Source organism: Schistocerca piceifrons, chromosome 11, assembly GCF_021461385.2.
Source record: "Schistocerca piceifrons isolate TAMUIC-IGC-003096 chromosome 11, iqSchPice1.1, whole genome shotgun sequence".
In the NCBI taxonomy this organism is placed as follows: domain Eukaryota; kingdom Metazoa; phylum Arthropoda; class Insecta; order Orthoptera; family Acrididae; genus Schistocerca; species Schistocerca piceifrons.
In genome coordinates, this window is record NC_060148.1 from 59,975,972 (window position 1) to 59,993,738 (window position 17,767).

At 38.2% G+C, this 17,767-nt stretch overlaps 1 long non-coding RNA gene across 1 annotated transcript in view; it reads left to right on the forward strand.

Annotated features, from left to right (window-relative positions):
- The window catches only part of LOC124720533, a 44,094-nt gene that overhangs the window by 12,961 nt on the left and 13,366 nt on the right, over window positions 1-17,767 (forward strand). Inside the window, exon 6 of the long non-coding RNA XR_007006188.1 lies at window positions 12,943-13,073. This is a non-coding gene — a long non-coding RNA (uncharacterized LOC124720533). The remainder of the gene's footprint in view (window positions 1-12,942; window positions 13,074-17,767) is intronic.

The following is a 17,767-nucleotide window of genomic DNA, read 5'->3' on the forward strand; positions in this document are numbered from 1 at the left end:
AATGAGGAGTTAACACGTCCCCAGCAGTCAAAGGGTTAGTTTTGCACTGCTCAGTGTTAACTGGTACATCGAGCACGCGTGAGCTGGCTACATCTTCCTGTATTGCAGAGCTGATTGTTTACTGAAGGCAGTGATCACAGAATTTAACCAAATATATATCCCAAGGTGCATTACTGAACTCATTTTAGATGGAAGAAAATAGGATTTGTGTGGTAAGTGCATCTGCCTAGTGTTCCTTTTGCCCCCCCCCCCCCCTCTCTCTCTCTCTCTCTCTCTCTCTCTCTCTCTCTCTCTCTCTCTCTCACACACACACACACACACACACACACACACACACACACACACACATATTTACATTGTGCTGTCTGGACACACAATGCGAGTATTCAGTATTGCTATTTCAGCAGGTGGACTGGAGAGGGATGGGGGTTTGTCAAGTGAGGGGGAAGAGGCAATAGGAGAGGTGGGGGTGGGCATTTAGTGACTTGGAGGAGGGCAGCAAGTTTACTGGTTGCGAATGCATTAGGGAGGTGGCAGGGGCTTGGGCAGAGATATGATCTACGGGTACCCAAGCTGGTGTGGTTCAGTGCACGATGATGACGACGACGTTTTTGGCGGGGGGGGAGGGGGGGGGACAGAGGAAGAAGGGCAGACCGTTGGGTGGCGAATGTGGAGACAGTTCATTAATGGAGGCTGATACCAGTAGAGTAACACTTACCTGTATAGTTTGGTAAAGCTGATGGGGGGGGGATCCAGGTAGGCCATGTTACAAACCATGTTAGTTCTGGTAGTCAGCTGTTTGTCATGTGGACATAAAAAGCTATGCATTGATAGCAGTAGAGTTGGTGTATGACAAGGCTGCCTTCAAAGGTGGCATTGCGGCTGATGCGCACTGTTCGGAAATGGAACAGGAAAGGGGGAGATAAGAGTGCTACCAGAGGAACACACTCTAAGGTGGCTTGTGGAGTATGGATGTAGAGGAATTGTATCCAGGTACCAATGTATGTGAATCGGTGTTCGGTTTCCACCAGTGGATAAAAGCCCTCTTTGTATCTTTCCTTCCATTATCCTCTCCAGCTACACGCCCATATTGCTCTTTGTCTGATGTTGTCTACCAGTGTTCCATCTCAAGCTTTTTGTACACACCAGAATGCGATGGAGATCTGTCTTTGTCCACCTGACGTCTTTTGACCTGGCTACGCATCCTGTCCCCTGCATTCAATTTTCTTTACACTCATTACTTAAATTATCCACTCCTAGTACGTTGCCTGATCAATTTTCAGGTTTTGAATAGTTGTTGCATCTGAAGACCATTTTCTTTGTTTATGAGTCAAAAGGGTAATGAATAATTGTGAATTTTCCATTTTCAGACCTGTGTGAATCTTAGTTTTAAAGACAAGTTTGTTTACCAGAAGCTCGGCTGCCTGTTTCTGTAATGTTCTTATCTTGCTACGCAATGTGTCGATTATGCGAAATTCGCTAAAATTGTAATATCCTGCTTTATTACATCTCAGTTAAGCATCTGTGCGTTTAGTTGTCATGGAGTTTGTACTTTGAATTTCATTTCACCAATGACATTACTATGTCGACCATTGGAAGGTGGTATCTGATATGCTGACTGGGAATGTGATACTCCATTTTACTGTGCCACATCTGCTCATATGCTGCGTTGTGTTGTCACAATGTCTAAATACGTGTATTGCCTGTAGGTTAGGAAGTTAGGTTAATTTGTTGCATTTACAGTTACATGAATTAGTGATCATTGAACATTAGTGTTCTAAAGATGAAATAAACAATGTGCAGCTTCATTTTAGAAAATAAGAGTGTGGGGCCTGTGTTTAAATTATTTAGTGATACACAATTCTTGTTTTGTAAAAATATTGCGTGTTGAGTGCTCCACAGTGTGTGCGTATTTGATTAAACTAGTGACTCATCCTGGCTTCGTATGGGTAACACTAAGTATGTGTGGCCGGGCAACTTGTCTGGGGTAGAGTTAAAAAATAAGGAAGCGTTCTTACATATCAAAGCTAACAGTTCTTGTGGATCCATAAGGGAAGAACATTCATGTGTCTTCATTCAATAACATGGAAAATATTCTACTGAAACATTTTCAACAGCTGAGAAATGGAAGCATTCTTTTGAGTAAATTTTGGAAGCACGAATTCGGGCAAAATTAGAAGGAAGAATGGGGGAAGAGCAACATAGCTTCAGAACAGGAATGTCCACGGTGGATATAATTTCTGCTGTAAGACAACTGCAGGAACAGCACGCTGAATATGGAATAGATCTACTAATGACCTTCGTGGACATTGCAAAAGTGTAGAAGTGTGGAAAGCCCTGGTGAACAGAGGAGTGGGAAAACAGATTATTTGCACGTGTGAGCTGTGTGAAAGTAGGAGGAGAGAGCTCAGTTTGGTTTGAACAGAAGAATGGCTTGAGGCAGGGAAGTGCACTTTTACTATTACTCTTCATTGTAGTGACGGATGATATAATGAGTACAGTAGCACAAGTAACTGATGAAGGAAAGATGGAAGCTATGGTGTTTGCAGATGATCTGATGATTTGAGGGATTGAGGAGGAGGAAGTCGAAGAGCAGTTGGACATGTGGGAACAAACAGTACAAGAATATGGGATGAAATTTAGTATAAGTAAGAGTGAGATGATTATCACAACAAGAAAAGAGAGAACAGCTGGAATAGCAATTGGTGATGAACAATGGAGGAGAGTGGAGAGTTTCAGGTACCTAGGAAGCCTGATGCAGAAAGATGGTAAAAACAACAGAGAAATAAACGAGCAGGGGAGAAAAGCAGAAGCATTTCGGAAGTGCGCCAGAAGCCTGATGTGGAGCAAGTATGTACCCCCAAATCAGTAAAAACGTTATCTACCAGTCATACTATGTTACAACATATGCATCAGAAACCTGGGTTACGAAAGGAAGAGAGAAAAGCAAAGTAGAAGCTAGTGAGATGGAATTCTTGAGAAACAGTATTGGAGTGACAAAGATGCAGGTTAAGAAATGAGGATCATAGAGTTAATGAAGGTGGAACCATTACAGGAGGAGATAGAGAAATCAAGACCGAGATGGTATGGACACATTAAGAGAATGTAGGTGAAGAGGATACCCAGGAGGATACATGAGATGAAATTGGAAGGAAAGAGGCCAAGAGGAAGACTGAGAGACAGGTGACTGAAAGGAGTAGAGGAATGCATCCAGGAGAAAGAAGACTGGACCAAGGTGAAGACGGAGAGATGGTGGCAAGACAGATGACAATAGAGGCCTATGTTCCATACAGACCTGGTCAGAGGCTGGAAACTGTCAAAGGCGATGATGAGGTGCAAATATATGGGCAACAGGAAGCAAAATTGTACTTATTGTTGACCTATGCCCTGTACATGTCAATGAAACACAATTTCTGAGGAGTGTAGATCTTGTATTCCTTCCTCTGAACTGTACGTTATCTGTGGCATCTGGGCGTGGGCAAATACACTCTGATAAAAAGAAGTACAGAGTAGTAGTTGTGTAGAAGTCAGTTTCATTCTTTGAGAGAAAGGCAGTGATAAGGTTCAGCTTACTGCAGGCTATGCGTGTGTTTGTTGCTGCCTGGAATTTTGTTACGTTGTTGCACAAAGGCTAGCTGTGAACATGACATTGTTCCAGAACAATCTCACTGTGATATGCTGGAAAGATGAAACAAAATAGACTGCTTATTTTTTTAGGATTCCATACCTCAATTGATAAAAACGAATCCCTTAGGCCTACAGGATCACTTTGTTGTCTGTTTCTCACTGTCTGACAATTAAAAACCCTTTTTCTCATAAGCAGGTAAACATATGAAGCAGAAATTGTCACCTAAGATATACAGTTTCTTGGTGGTGTAAAAAAAAAGTGTAGCTTTGGAGTCAATGGAACCAAAAGATGCGGCCATTTGTTGCATATTTTGATATGTCTAAACTCACTCATTAAAACACATAGGATTCTTCCCATTGACCTGGAAATATGAATTTGGAAGGAAACAAGGTTTCACAGTACAACCAAAGGAAAAATTGTTGCTTTGTAATTTTATCATACAAAAATAATTGTCATTTGTTATGTGATGTCAGGAATGAAATTAAAACATTCTTGAAAGTCTTGCAAGTCCTGGGGCTGATATTTTGCCAATATCAGTGTTTATAACAGGCAAATGCCATAAAGATGCTAGGGTGGAATGAGTGAATTGTGTCTGTACATGAGTGTTCATTTTGTACTCTCATTCTGAGACTCCTAGTCACACCTGGCCAATTTTTTAAAAATAAGGGGTGTGTTCTGTGGAAAGTGTAATAATTGTATGGTTACTGCATTTAAATTTGTAGAACTGGAGGTTGGTAATTTGTAATTAAATAGAACTTACGTCACCTGAATATGCTTCCATCACCTGAACACACTTGAATTATCATTCTGTCACTCCTGTGTACTGTGGGAAAAGCCCAATTTAAGGAAAAGTGTGGGTCCCCAGAGATTTGTTGAAAGGATTTTACTGTATGTCCTATTTTAATTAGCATATGGAGTGAAATCTTATGACAGTGATGGGAACTGCAACATCCAGTCAACCTGACTGCAACATGAGGTATATTCGAACTTTGGCTGCATGCCACCAGGCCAGACTCCTAGCACTGTCCGGTGTGAACTACATTTTCCATGTGACTGTGTGACATTTTCCACATTTCTCTTCTCATACCATTAAAACATCAATTTTCTACGAAAAAATCTGTGTCTCGGGTCTTGTAGGACATTGCTGGTAGCTTGCACTGGCGTGATGCTATACTCGGGCTTTATATCTATCTCGTTTGGGTGATTCCGAGTAGTTCTGCTTGAGCATTTTGCTCACTCTCCACGAGCAGTCTGTAATGGACATAGTATGTGTAAATTAGTGTATTTTTATTATTTTTATAATAAGAAAACTTATATTTTACTAGTCGAGATATTTATTTGCAGTACAAAAGTGTATCTGTATTGTTGGTAATCATCTGAGGACAGTCAAAATTTACAATCTTCTAAGGCGATTATAAAAAATTTGAAAAAAGAGTATTTCCTATTTTAATTTTTGTGTCGTATCTGAGCTCTGCGCATATCGCGCAATGTTACAGCATGTTCATTACACAAATGTTTGACAATGAATACATGTTTTTTTGCATCTTAGAATGGTTTGACATACCACTTGGCTGGTTTATTTGCTACGTACATACAGAACATACAGCGATATCAAAATGCTTACTATGTTTCATGGATTGTTAAATTTTCTCCAACCCGATAATTCGATTGATATGTGACAAAGGAATCAGATATTTTGCAATTTGGGCAAGAATGTCATACTCCGACCTCCAAACGGGTTTGAATATCGTCAAACATTATATTCCACATCAGAAAAGATATCTAGTACTGCTCATAACAGCTCAAAAAAGCTCAAAAATGTCAGGAGATTGAGAGCTGTGCCGTCTTTTTCCCACATTACTTGTACATTCAAATGGCACATTTTTAACAACGCGCTGTGCGCGCGCACACACACACACACACACACACACACACACACACACACACACACACACACACACACACACACACACACACACACACAATATTGATTAGAGTCTAAATTTTTCTAATGTGAATATTCATGTATGTAACTGTCAGTCAGCATTTCTTCACGTACTGAAAAGATTAAATCAGTCCATGATATTTTTGGAATGTTTTGCCTTAGCTTTTACCCTTTGTCTACCAATATTATGAGAGCATGTCTTCACATTGGAATGACCTGAATTGTAACTCCACTCTGTTTGTCTTTGCTTGATTGAAACAACTGACATAGTGCTTGGATGAAAAACATCTCTCGATCTTCTTCTGATGACTGTTCTGTCTTGGTACAGTGGTCATTGTGTTTGCTGTCTAGGTCACTTTCAGTATTATTGGCTCTAACTGATGCTACTTCAGTATCTTCTTGTCCGTCTATCTATAAAAATCCAAAATAATGTTAATTTATTTATTTCTTATATACTTAGCATTGTAAATAATAAAAACACAATAAACAAAGAGCAGTACACACAAAATGACATTTTAAAAAATATGAATAGTGAAATATATACTTACGTCGACACTTACGGAATGAGCTAAATGCTGCACAGTGATGACCGGCCCAACCTGCTGACCTCTGCTAGCGGCACCCGCATGCTGACATCACGATGACAGTTTGTGTGGGTCGGAGGATGGGTAAAACCCATGAGAATCCTGTAGGGATTGTTGACAGAATGCAGAATGTCTCAGAATTTCTGTGAGCAAAGTACAGTGAGTGCTCACAGATTAATCAACAGTGTATATAAGAATTTATTTTTAAGTTGCTACTTCAAAGACAGCAAATAAACAATTACATAGTAATATATGTATAATAATAATAATAATAAATAATAAACCCCGTGGAGGCCCGGGAAAAGAATAGGCCTCCAGTATGTTCTGCCAGTCGTAAAAGGCGACGAAAAGAACAAACCACTAATAGGGCTAACCCCCCTTTTAGTGTGATTACTTGGTTCAGGACAGAACTAAAGAAGCCTCGGACAAGCGCCGTCATGGTCGGGGACGACGCTTGAACCCTATGCCCGCCCACAATGGTAACGACACTGCTAGCCAACTGGAAAATGATTTAAATCCAAATAGAGGTGTTTTGCAGGATATGCTTCCTGCAGCCACCCTAGAAGGAAAACAAAGACAGCGGATGAGATGGTCAGATGAAGTTAATCGACACCTCATGTTCTGTTATTACCAAGCAACAAACCTAGGAACCAACACAAATGGATACAGATCACAAGTATACACAACATTATTTACCAGATACCCGGAATTAAAATTTTTAACAGAACGACGACTAGCTGATCAGATCCGTGTAATAATAAAAAATAACAGGATACCCCAGTCAGAATTAGAAAACATCAAACAAGTACAACAAATACTGGGACAAAATAATGTGCAATTAGAAGAAGAAGAAAATGCAGTAATGGACTCAAACATCCCAGAGCAAACAAACAAAGACCAACACGCATCAATTAAACAATCAGAGGAAAACGAAATCTTAAGACAGCCATCAGAACAAGCACAAATAGAACACGAAGAGACACACGTGTTAGATATAGAAGAGAAATTTCAGCTGACATATATAGAATACAAAGACACAAATACAGACATCAGACCATTCTTGCATAGACCGCCAAATAACCCACAAGTCGAAACAACAATAAAAACTATCAACACAATCATACACAACAAAATAAATGAAAATACAACTATGGAAGAGTTACAACTACTGGTTTATATAGGAGCACTCACTACACTAAATATACACACTAGGCAGAGATCAGAACAAACCAATACACAGAAGAAACCCACAAAACCAGCATGGCAACACAGGCTACAGATCAGAATAGAAAAACTGAGAAAAGACATCGGACAGCTAACACAATTTATAAGAAATGAAATATCAGACAAAAAACGAAAAAGGTTAGGTAAAATCTCACAACAAGAAGCAATAGAGCAATTAGATGAAAAGAAGCAGAAATTACAAGCATTGGCCAAACGACTTAGAAGACACAAAAAAAGTGAAAATAGAAGGAAACAAAACCAAACATTCAACACAAACCAAAAGAGATTTTACCAAACAATAGATAACACACACATTAAAATAGACAATCCACCAAACATAACAGACATGGAACACTTCTGGAGCAACATATGGTCAAACCCGGTACAACAGAACAGGCATGCACGGTGGATACAAGCAGAAACGGACACATACAAGATGATACCACAAATGCCTGAAGTGATAATTTTGCAACATGAAGTCACCCGAGCAATTAATTCTACACACAATTGGAAAGCCCCTGGAAATGATAAAATAGCAAATTACTGGCTAAAGAAGTTCACCTCAACACATTCACATCTAACTAAATTATTTAACAGTTACATTGCAGACCCATACACATTCCCTGATACACTTGCACATGGAATAACCTATCTGAAACCTAAAGATCAAGCAGACACAGCAAACCCAGCTAAATATCGCCCCATAACATGCCTACCAACAATATACAAAATATTAACTTCAGTCATTACACAGAAATTAATGACACATACAACACAGAACAAAATTATAAATGAAGAACAAAAAGGCTGCTGCAAAGGAGCACGAGGATGTAAAGAGCAACTGATAATAGATACAGAGGTGACATATCAAGCTAAAACTAAACAAAGGTCGCTACACTACGCATACATTGATTACCAAAAAGCCTTTGATAGTGTACCCCACTCATGGTTACTACAGATATTGGAAATATACAAAGTAGATCCTAAATTAATACAGTTTCTAAACATAGTAATGAAAAACTGGAAAACCACACTTAATATTCAAACAAATTCAGATAACATCACATCACAGCCAATACAGATTAAGTGTGGAATATACCAAGGAGACTCATTAAGTCCTTTCTGGTTCTGTCTTGCTCTGAACCCACTATCCAACATGCTGAATAATACAAATTATGGATATAATATTACTGGAACATACCCACACAAAATCACACATTTGCTATACATGGATGATCTAAAACTACTGGCAGCAACCAATCAACAACTCGACCAATTACTAAAGATAACAGAAGTATTCAGCAATGATATAAATATGGCTTTTGGAACAGACAAAAGTAAGAAAAATAGCATAGTCAAGGGAAAACACACTAAACAAGAAGATTACATATTGGATAACCACAGCGACTGCATAGAAGCGATGGAAAAAGCAGAAGCCTATAAATATCTAGGATACAGACAAAAAATAGGAATAGATAATACAAATATTAAAGAAGAACTAAAAGAAAAATATAGACAAAGACTAACAAAAATACTGAAAACAGAATTGACAGCAAGAAACAAGACAAAAGCTATAAATACTTATGCTATACCAATATTGACCTACTCATTTGGAGAAGTGAAATGGAGTAACACAGACCTAGAAGCACTCAATACACTTACACGATCACAATGCGACAAATATAGAATACATCACATACATTCAGCAACAGAAAGATTCACATTAAGCAGAAAGGGAGGAGGGAGGGGATTCATCGACATAAAAAACCTACATTATGCACAGGTAGACAATTTAAGAAAATTCTTTCTAGAACGAGCAGAAACTAGCAAAATACACAAAGCAATCACTCATATAACTACATCGGCTTCACCACTGCATCTTCATAACCACTTCTACAACCCATTAGATCACATAACATCAACAGATACGAAGAAAGTAAATTGGAAAAAGAAAGCACTGCATGGCAAGCACCCGTATCATCTAACACAGCCACACATCGATAAAGATGCATCCAACACATGGCTAAGAAAAGGCAATATATACAGTGAGACGGAAGGATTCATGATTGCAATACAGGATCAAACAATAAACACCAGATATTACAGCAAGCATATTATTAAAGATCCCAATACCACAACAGATAAATGCAGACTTTGCAAACAACAAATAGAAACAGTAGATCACATCACAAGTGGATGTACAATACTAGCAAATACAGAATACCCCAGAAGACATGACAATGTAGCAAAAATATTCATCAACAACTTGCCATGCAACATAAACTAATAAAAGAACACGTTCCCACATACAAGTATGCACCACAAAATGTACTGGAGAATGATGAATACAAATTATACTGGAACAGAACCATTACAACAGATAAAACAACAACACATAACAAACCTGACATCATACTCACCAATAAAAAGAAGAAATTAACACAACTAATCGAAATATCCATACCCAATACAAAAAATATACAAAAGAAAACAGGAGAAAAAATTGAAAAATACATCCAACTGGCTGAGGAAGTCAAGGACATGTGGCATCAGAATAAGTTGACATCATACCAATCATACTATCAACTACAGGAGTCATACCACACAATATCCACCATTACATCAATACAATACAGCTACATCCAAACTTATATATACAATTACGGAAATCCGTAATTATTGATACATGTTCAATTACCCGAAAGTTCCTAAATGCAATATAACTTATACCGTACAGTTAAAAGGAAGTGACGCTTGATCAAGGTCCGCGTCACGTCCCATTTTTAACCAGACTTAACGTCTGAGAAAGTAAAGAAATAATAATAATGCACACACTTTCAGTGAAGAAGTAAATAAGCATTTGATGACCAATATCTTGAAAACAATACAGTAGATAGTTTATTAAATAAATGACAACTGATATGGTAACTTCTCTGTCTAGGTTTTATGATGACAATGAGGCAATAAATAGCCTTTATTTGTAGTTTTTCGCTTGCCAGTTTGTAGTCACAATGGTGCAATTCCATCCAGCTCCCCACTGTCCATGTTGCTAGAATCAGTGCCAAAACCATCTTCGTTGGTATCACTGAGACAAATCATTTGTTATTCATGGTCACTGATGACACCTTCATTGTCTATGCTGCTCAGATACATTTTTTGACATGTTTGACCTTTTTTCTCCACAATTTGCTTCCACATGAGCCTCGTGCAACAGACTTTTTACCTCTGCTATTGTAACAATAAGTCCTTAATAGTTGTTCCTCCTAATGTACCATCTTCACATGACTGCATATGAAATCGGTGGTGGCAGTGATATGGCGGCAGCCTTATTACAGTCTGATGCTGCTCATCAGAGATTGTCTTTTACAGATGTGGGGCAATAAACTTCTTTTATTTAAATGAGTATAAAAGAATCTTTGTCATACTCATATCTGCAGTAATTTTTTGTGCCTCTAACCACTGCACCATAACTGCTTGTCCATTACCACTAAATGACACGGAGCATTGTCCATTACAATTGTTTTAGGTACTGGAAATTATATAGTGACCAGCCCCTCTCCAGGTTGGCAGATGACACCACTACGTGAAATATAATCTGGCCCGCATTCACTGACAGCTTCCTCAGAGTTATGTCACATTTTGCCAAGCCATACTATCAAACGAATTGTCTTTGCTCACAGTTTTGTTCAAGAAAATGCTTAAAGCAATAACAATACACTTGTTTTATAAGAGGAGCTTTGTAGCAGGAACCCATGCTTTCCTGACCAATTCTTAGTGATGTTTTCCATCCCTGAAAAGTTCTTTGTTTTAACAATACTTATAAGTTTGCTGTGATAGGATTCTCTTTCCTGCTGTAGCAAGCATAAATATGCCTGTGAATTGCATCAGTCTTGAAAGAACCTTAAGTGTGCGACAAGGTGAAGCTGGTTTCTGGCTGTGCAATTAGTGCAAACAAAAGTTAGCTGCAGGTGAGAATTATATCAATAAAAAAGATAAAACTGTAGGTGCTAAGGTTATGAAACCACCATGTTATGAGAGTTTACCCAGAGAGTTATGAGAGTTTACCCAGATATTTGTGAAGCCTATAGGTACAAAAAAAGTTTTGATGTAAAAAGACAATTTATTTTATCTTGCATAAACAGTAGCTGTAGTGAATGTGCAAGAGAACTACAGAAAAAAACTTCGTGGCAGATTAAAACTGTTTGCTGGACTGAGACTTGAACTCGGGACATCCACCTTTCGAGGGCAAGTGTTCTACCAACTGACTACCCAAGCACGACTCGTGACTTGTCCTCACAGCTTCACTTCCACCAGTACCTCATCGCCTACCTTCCAAACTTAATAGCAGCTCTCCTGCAAAACTTGTAAATCACAGTTTTAATTTGCCAGGAAGTTTCATACCAACACACTGTCGACTGCATAGTGAAAATCTTTTTAAAAGTGGAATGGTCCCAAAAAATCGAAACAATATTTTGCACTGCTATTTTATAATTGACGATAACAAATGCGTGGAAGGTGATGTTTTCGAAGACCTGTGCCATTTCAAATACTGTTGTGGTGATTTGTCTAAAAGACCGTCAACGAGAGGTACTACTAAAATTGATCTGAGGAAAGAACTACAACAAACAAATGCCAGAACAGACTTACGTTAATGTTGTTAAACATGTTTTTTCCATCTGCTGTGACAGCCTTTATGGTAGGGAAAAAACCCAACATATAAATACCTTGTCAATGATTAAATAAAGAAAAATGAGTGGCTTTTGCCTATTGCATTGCAGAGACATTGTCATATACAAAGAATTTATTGCCAGAAAATGGAAAATTAGATATTGTTCGTGAAGAATTAAGTTCTTTCAAGCCACCAGAGGTAAAGAATGTGCGACGATTGTGATTTGTATCAGGTGAGATTTAAAAATAAGTTACAACCAGACAGACAAGGGCAAACTGCTGAGTGATTCACAGCTTTACAGAATCAAGGAGAAGGTACACTCTAAAAAATAAAGATAACCACAGTGTCAAAAACAGCTCCACACACAGTTCTTAATGGCGATCTGTGGAAATGTTTGTCTACACCATTCTTACCATTTGGATGTAAAAAGTTTCAGTACTAAGCCACTTTCAAATCTGTCAGGATACACACACATATTGAGAACAGAATGTCATTGTCAGTCCCTATATCATAATTATGATATCACATACTATTTTTATATGACAACAACAATGGTTGTAAGAAACTAGTGCATTTACAGATAGGAGCGTAGCTAATGCTCCATAGAGGTGCCCTCAAACTTGATTTTAAAAAGTGGGTACCAACATCACTAAGAAAAGAACTGGAGGACGGTAGTCTATGATGTGGACTCTTGCAGGGCACACATCAGGGCTGTTTCTGCTGTTTATGTACGCTGAAACAGGAGATTTGAAGGTCATCCAATTTTCGAACTAAGTTTTGTAACTTAAGTTTCAGTGAAGAATTTTATACTTAAATTTTCATTTTATCTTATTTTTTTGTTGCTTGTAGCTTAATGTAATGCACACATCTATTTTTTCCTTCTGTTCCTTAGGTATATTGTCACTACTAAGTCAAAATATGACTAGTGGTGCTGAGGTCAAGAGTCAGCTAGAGTTGTAGTCATGTGATTGGCTATTGGCAATACTTGCCAACTTATTGGAGGCATTCGTGACGTTCATAATTGTAAGTATTTCTGAGATCACATAATATGTAATGTATATAAAATAATGCTGTTATTGCGTGTTTCTTCTTTATTGGTATTTTCTAAGTATCAAAATGTTCTAAACCACAGCATAACAAAGCACAGTACAATGTGAGCCCATGCTACACCATGCAGGTTGGTTACTGTATTTACTCGAATCCAAGCCGCACTTTTTTTCCGGTTTTTGTAATCCAAAAAACCGACTGCGGCTTAGAATCGAGTGCAAAGTAAGCGGAAGTTCTGAAGAATGTTGGTAGGTGCCGCCACAACTAACTTCTGCCGTCGAATATATGTAGCGCTACAAAGGCATGCTTTGCAGGCACAAAGATAAATACTGGCGCCAAAACCTCTGCGTCAGTAAATAAATTTAAAAAAAAAAAAGTGGAAGGCGAGATTTTTTCTCTGCTCCGAGCTTTGACCACTGCATTTTCATACATTATCCAGCGAAGTAAATACAAATTCCGTATTGTTTATCTTCGAAAGTAGCAGCATTTCAATGTACTATGAAAATCCGACTGAAAAGACTGTTTGGGATGTTTGTCAATATGGCCAACTCTACGTTCTGAATTTTTTCCTGCCTGTGAGAAGAGATTGTTGCTAATAGGAACTTTTATGAATTGTGAATCACATGCAGTATTCTCTTCACCATAAGAATAATATGAATATAAACATTTTGCCATGTATTCTTTGCTGCTGCTATCTTATTTAAATCCTGTCTGCCTAATAAACTACGAAACTAGTGAGACAACAGCAAACGCGGAATAATATACGTAGCATGTCATGTTTATATTCGTATTATTCTTATGCCTAATAGTGATACAGTCAGAAATGAAGCACTTCAATTGACTAGATTTTTAAATCTAAGATGTGTCTCATTTCTGTGCAGAATGTAACGTACTAAAGATGCGTCTGCAAAGATTTTCAAACAGAGCAAAATTTTCGCTAAACTCTCGTTCAGAACATTTTCTATCATACACAGTCTATTATTTGGTGCTTGTTGATCATTATCAAAGAAAGCATCAGTACAAGTAACAACAAATAGCAGTCTCTTGCCATTGTTTCGCTAATGAGACGATTCCTCTCTTTTCTTTTAATTATAAGCGGCGGTAGCACACACAAAAGCAAGCCATGCCGCGAGTGGCGACAGGTCGTAAACACTCATCAGAATGCGACAAACTATGCACGACACAGAACAGTAATGCATTTTCAGCTTAGAGTGACGTAAACACCTATAACAAAGAGAACGACACTTATCAGATCAAAGAAAAATAAGCAATCAATTCAAGCCACACGAAGCACATGAAAAAGGAAGGGTACCCATATAAATACAGACGGAGCGCCTGACTCATAGCAATGGCTACCTGGTAAAGCTTTACTGCTAAGCTTACGACTCGAACCAAACTACTGTAGCTGTATCGTCATTCATTCGACCTAAATTGTGTCTCATATTACAATGGACCAACTTTGTTTAGATTTGGAGGTGCGGCCTAAAACTTTTCTTTCTCCTTGAATTTAGAGTCTCGAATTACAGGTGCGGCTTAGATTCGGGGAAATATTTTTCCTTGATTTCGAGTCCCATTTTTCAGGTCCGGCTTAGATTCGAGTGCGGCTTGGATTCGAGTAAATACGGTATGCTCTAAAAAACAGAACTGGCAACACCGGAACTTCGTGTCACATCTGGCAGCAATTGCTGCATTAGGATGGGTTTGCGCCCCACTGGTTAGCACCACCCGTTTCTCATTCTCCACTTATTAAATTGTTAACACTGCCAACTTGAAATGCGTACACCAGTTGGGAAGTTTCAGCCGCCTGGATATAGATGTTAGTGAAGTAGTTTTCACAGCCAGTTGTCAAAAAATATTTATAAATTACATACCGTAACCATTCTTGTGAATGAGTCTATTAGTGGAAACCATATCATAATTCCTACCGTGTTTCTGAGATTAGTTCAAACATAAAGAGAGAAACTGCAGCAGGCAACTTTATTTTGTATTTGTATCAATAGATACAAGAGGGGTTCCATGTTTTCTAGAGCCACATCTTCTGTCTCTGCTGTATATAATATGTCGTGTTATAGAAGTTGATACGCAAGCATTTGTTTTATCAGGTACCATTTTTGATTGGCTAAATGTCGGAATACCAGTCTGACAAATAAATGACTTTGAAGTGCAGCTTGTACTGTATGTCAAGATGGCCTTTATCAAATTCTTGTCTCAATTAGATAGTATTTGGACTGACTGACAACTAACTGTGATCAACATGGGTCCTAAGCTGTAGGAAGAATTGGTGTAGGGTAACTGCTATTTCTAATATCTTCACATCTGTGCTGGTTTTTTATGGTGAAATCGACAAGCTATTCGAGAATTAGTAATGAATTGAAAGGAATATGAAGAGTAGTTGGTAAGGAAGTGTGCGATCATTGGCCTGGTTATGTGGAATCTGGAGACGAGATGATTTGGGAACGTAAAATCTAATCTGCAAGGATACAACATGTTCATAACTTGGCTCAACTCATTTTTAACGTAATTTCAACAACACAGTAAGCGGTTTATTGCAAATGAATCATGGAATGAAATGAGATATTTTTAAGTGTGGGATTTGAGGTAGTGATGCTTACCTGAAATGACGCATCATATCCTCCATAGAGTGCTTACACATTGAAATGTTGTACAAAGATCATTTTGGACTGTGAGATGTGGTTCAGACATTACTGTACGGTCTATTAGTACCAAGTGCTAATAGACCCACTGCTACAGAGGCGTTCCTTGCATTCCAGCTTTCATTACGGCTGTACTGCCCGCCAAAAGCTGGTGCCTGTGCTGAGAGATGGCGTTACAGCAGATATGAAATACTTCACAGATTTTTCGAAAACTAAAGAAATTTGATTTTTGCACATCCTACAGTCTGATATCTCCAATCAATAAAGGACTGAATTTATTTTCGTTATCCATTATACTTACTGCACTGCATCCAGTTAAGTAAACAAACATTGCACAAAATTTATAGAATTTTCAGAGGTAAAAATGCATTGCACAGAATTTGTATATGGTTGGTCTTACCTCGTACATTGCAGTGAATTTTATTTAAAATAGTGCGCTGAATGATACCATTCTAGAGTAATTGGGTTTTATTTATGAAGGACAGTCGTGCACGATGTCCCCATTCACACCCTTGCACATTGCAAATTGTGAGGTCATAACAATTATCATTTCTCATAAACAATTCAAGATATGGAAATGAGGTTTCTCCCAAATGATAGCAAGCAGTGACGCACATACATTGTAAGATAAGTACTCAAAATTTTTTCATTCACCAAGATGCAGAAGTAACACATTTGCAGCAGTGAGAGGTAGGCAGCTCAGGATGCATTTGGATGTGCACAGCACTGCAGGAAAATGCAAGCAGTGCTTGTATACATGTCCACAACATCTGGGGAGTGGTGTAGCAGGACATGTACCGTATTTACTCGAATCTAAGCCGCACCTGAAAAATGATACTCAAAATCAAGGAAAAAAAAATTTTCCTGAATCTAAGCCGCACCTGAAATTTGAGACTCAAAATTCAAGGAGAGAGAAACGTTTTAGGCCGCATCTCCAAATATAAACAAAGTTGGTCCACTGTAATATGAGACACAATTTAGGTCGAATGAATGACAATACAGCTACAGTAGTTTGGTTAGAGTCGTAACCTTAGCAGTTAAGCTTTACCAGGTAGCCATTGCTATGCGTCAGGCGCTCCGTCCGTATTTGTACGGGTACTCTTCCTTTTTCACTTTCCTTTTTCACTTGCTTCGTCTGGTTTGCATTGATTGCTTACTTTTCTTTGATCTGATAAGCGCCGTTTTCTTTGTTATAGGTGTTTACGTCACTAAGCTGAAAATGCATTACTGTACTGTCTTGCATTGTTTGTCGCATTCTGGTAGTGCTTGTTTACGGCCTGTCGCGGCTCGCGGCATGGCTTGCTTTTGTGCGTACTACCGCCACTTACAATTAAAAAAAAGAGGAACCGTCTCATTAGCGAAACAATGGCAAGAGACTGCAATTTGTTGTTACACTGCTGCTTTCTTTGATAATGATCAACAATAACCAAATAATACACTGCGTATGATAGATGATGTTCTGAACGAGAGTTTAGCGAAAAATTTTCTCCGTTTGAAAATCTTTGCAGACACCTCTTTAGTACATTACATTCTGCACAGAAATTAGTCATCTTAGATTTAAAAATCTAGTCAATTGCTGTGCTTCATTTCTGACTGTATCACTATTAGGCATAAGAATAATACGAATATAAACATGACATGATATGTATATTCTTCTGCGTTTGCTGTTGTCTCACTCTAGTTTTGTAGTTTATTAGGCAGACAGGATTTAAATGAGAGCAGCAAACATACAACAATACATGGCAAAATGTTTATATTCTTATTATTCTTATGGTGAAGAGAATACTGCATGTGATTCACAATTCATATAAGTTCCTATTAGCAACCATCTCTTCTCACAGGTAGGAAAAAATTCAGAACGTAGAGTTGGCCATATTGACAAACATCCCAAACAGTCTTGCCAGTCGGATTTTCGTAGTACATTGAAATGCTGCTACATTCGAAGATGAACAATACGGAATTTGTATTTACTTCGTTGGATAATGTATGAAAACGCAGTGGTCGAAACTCGAGGCG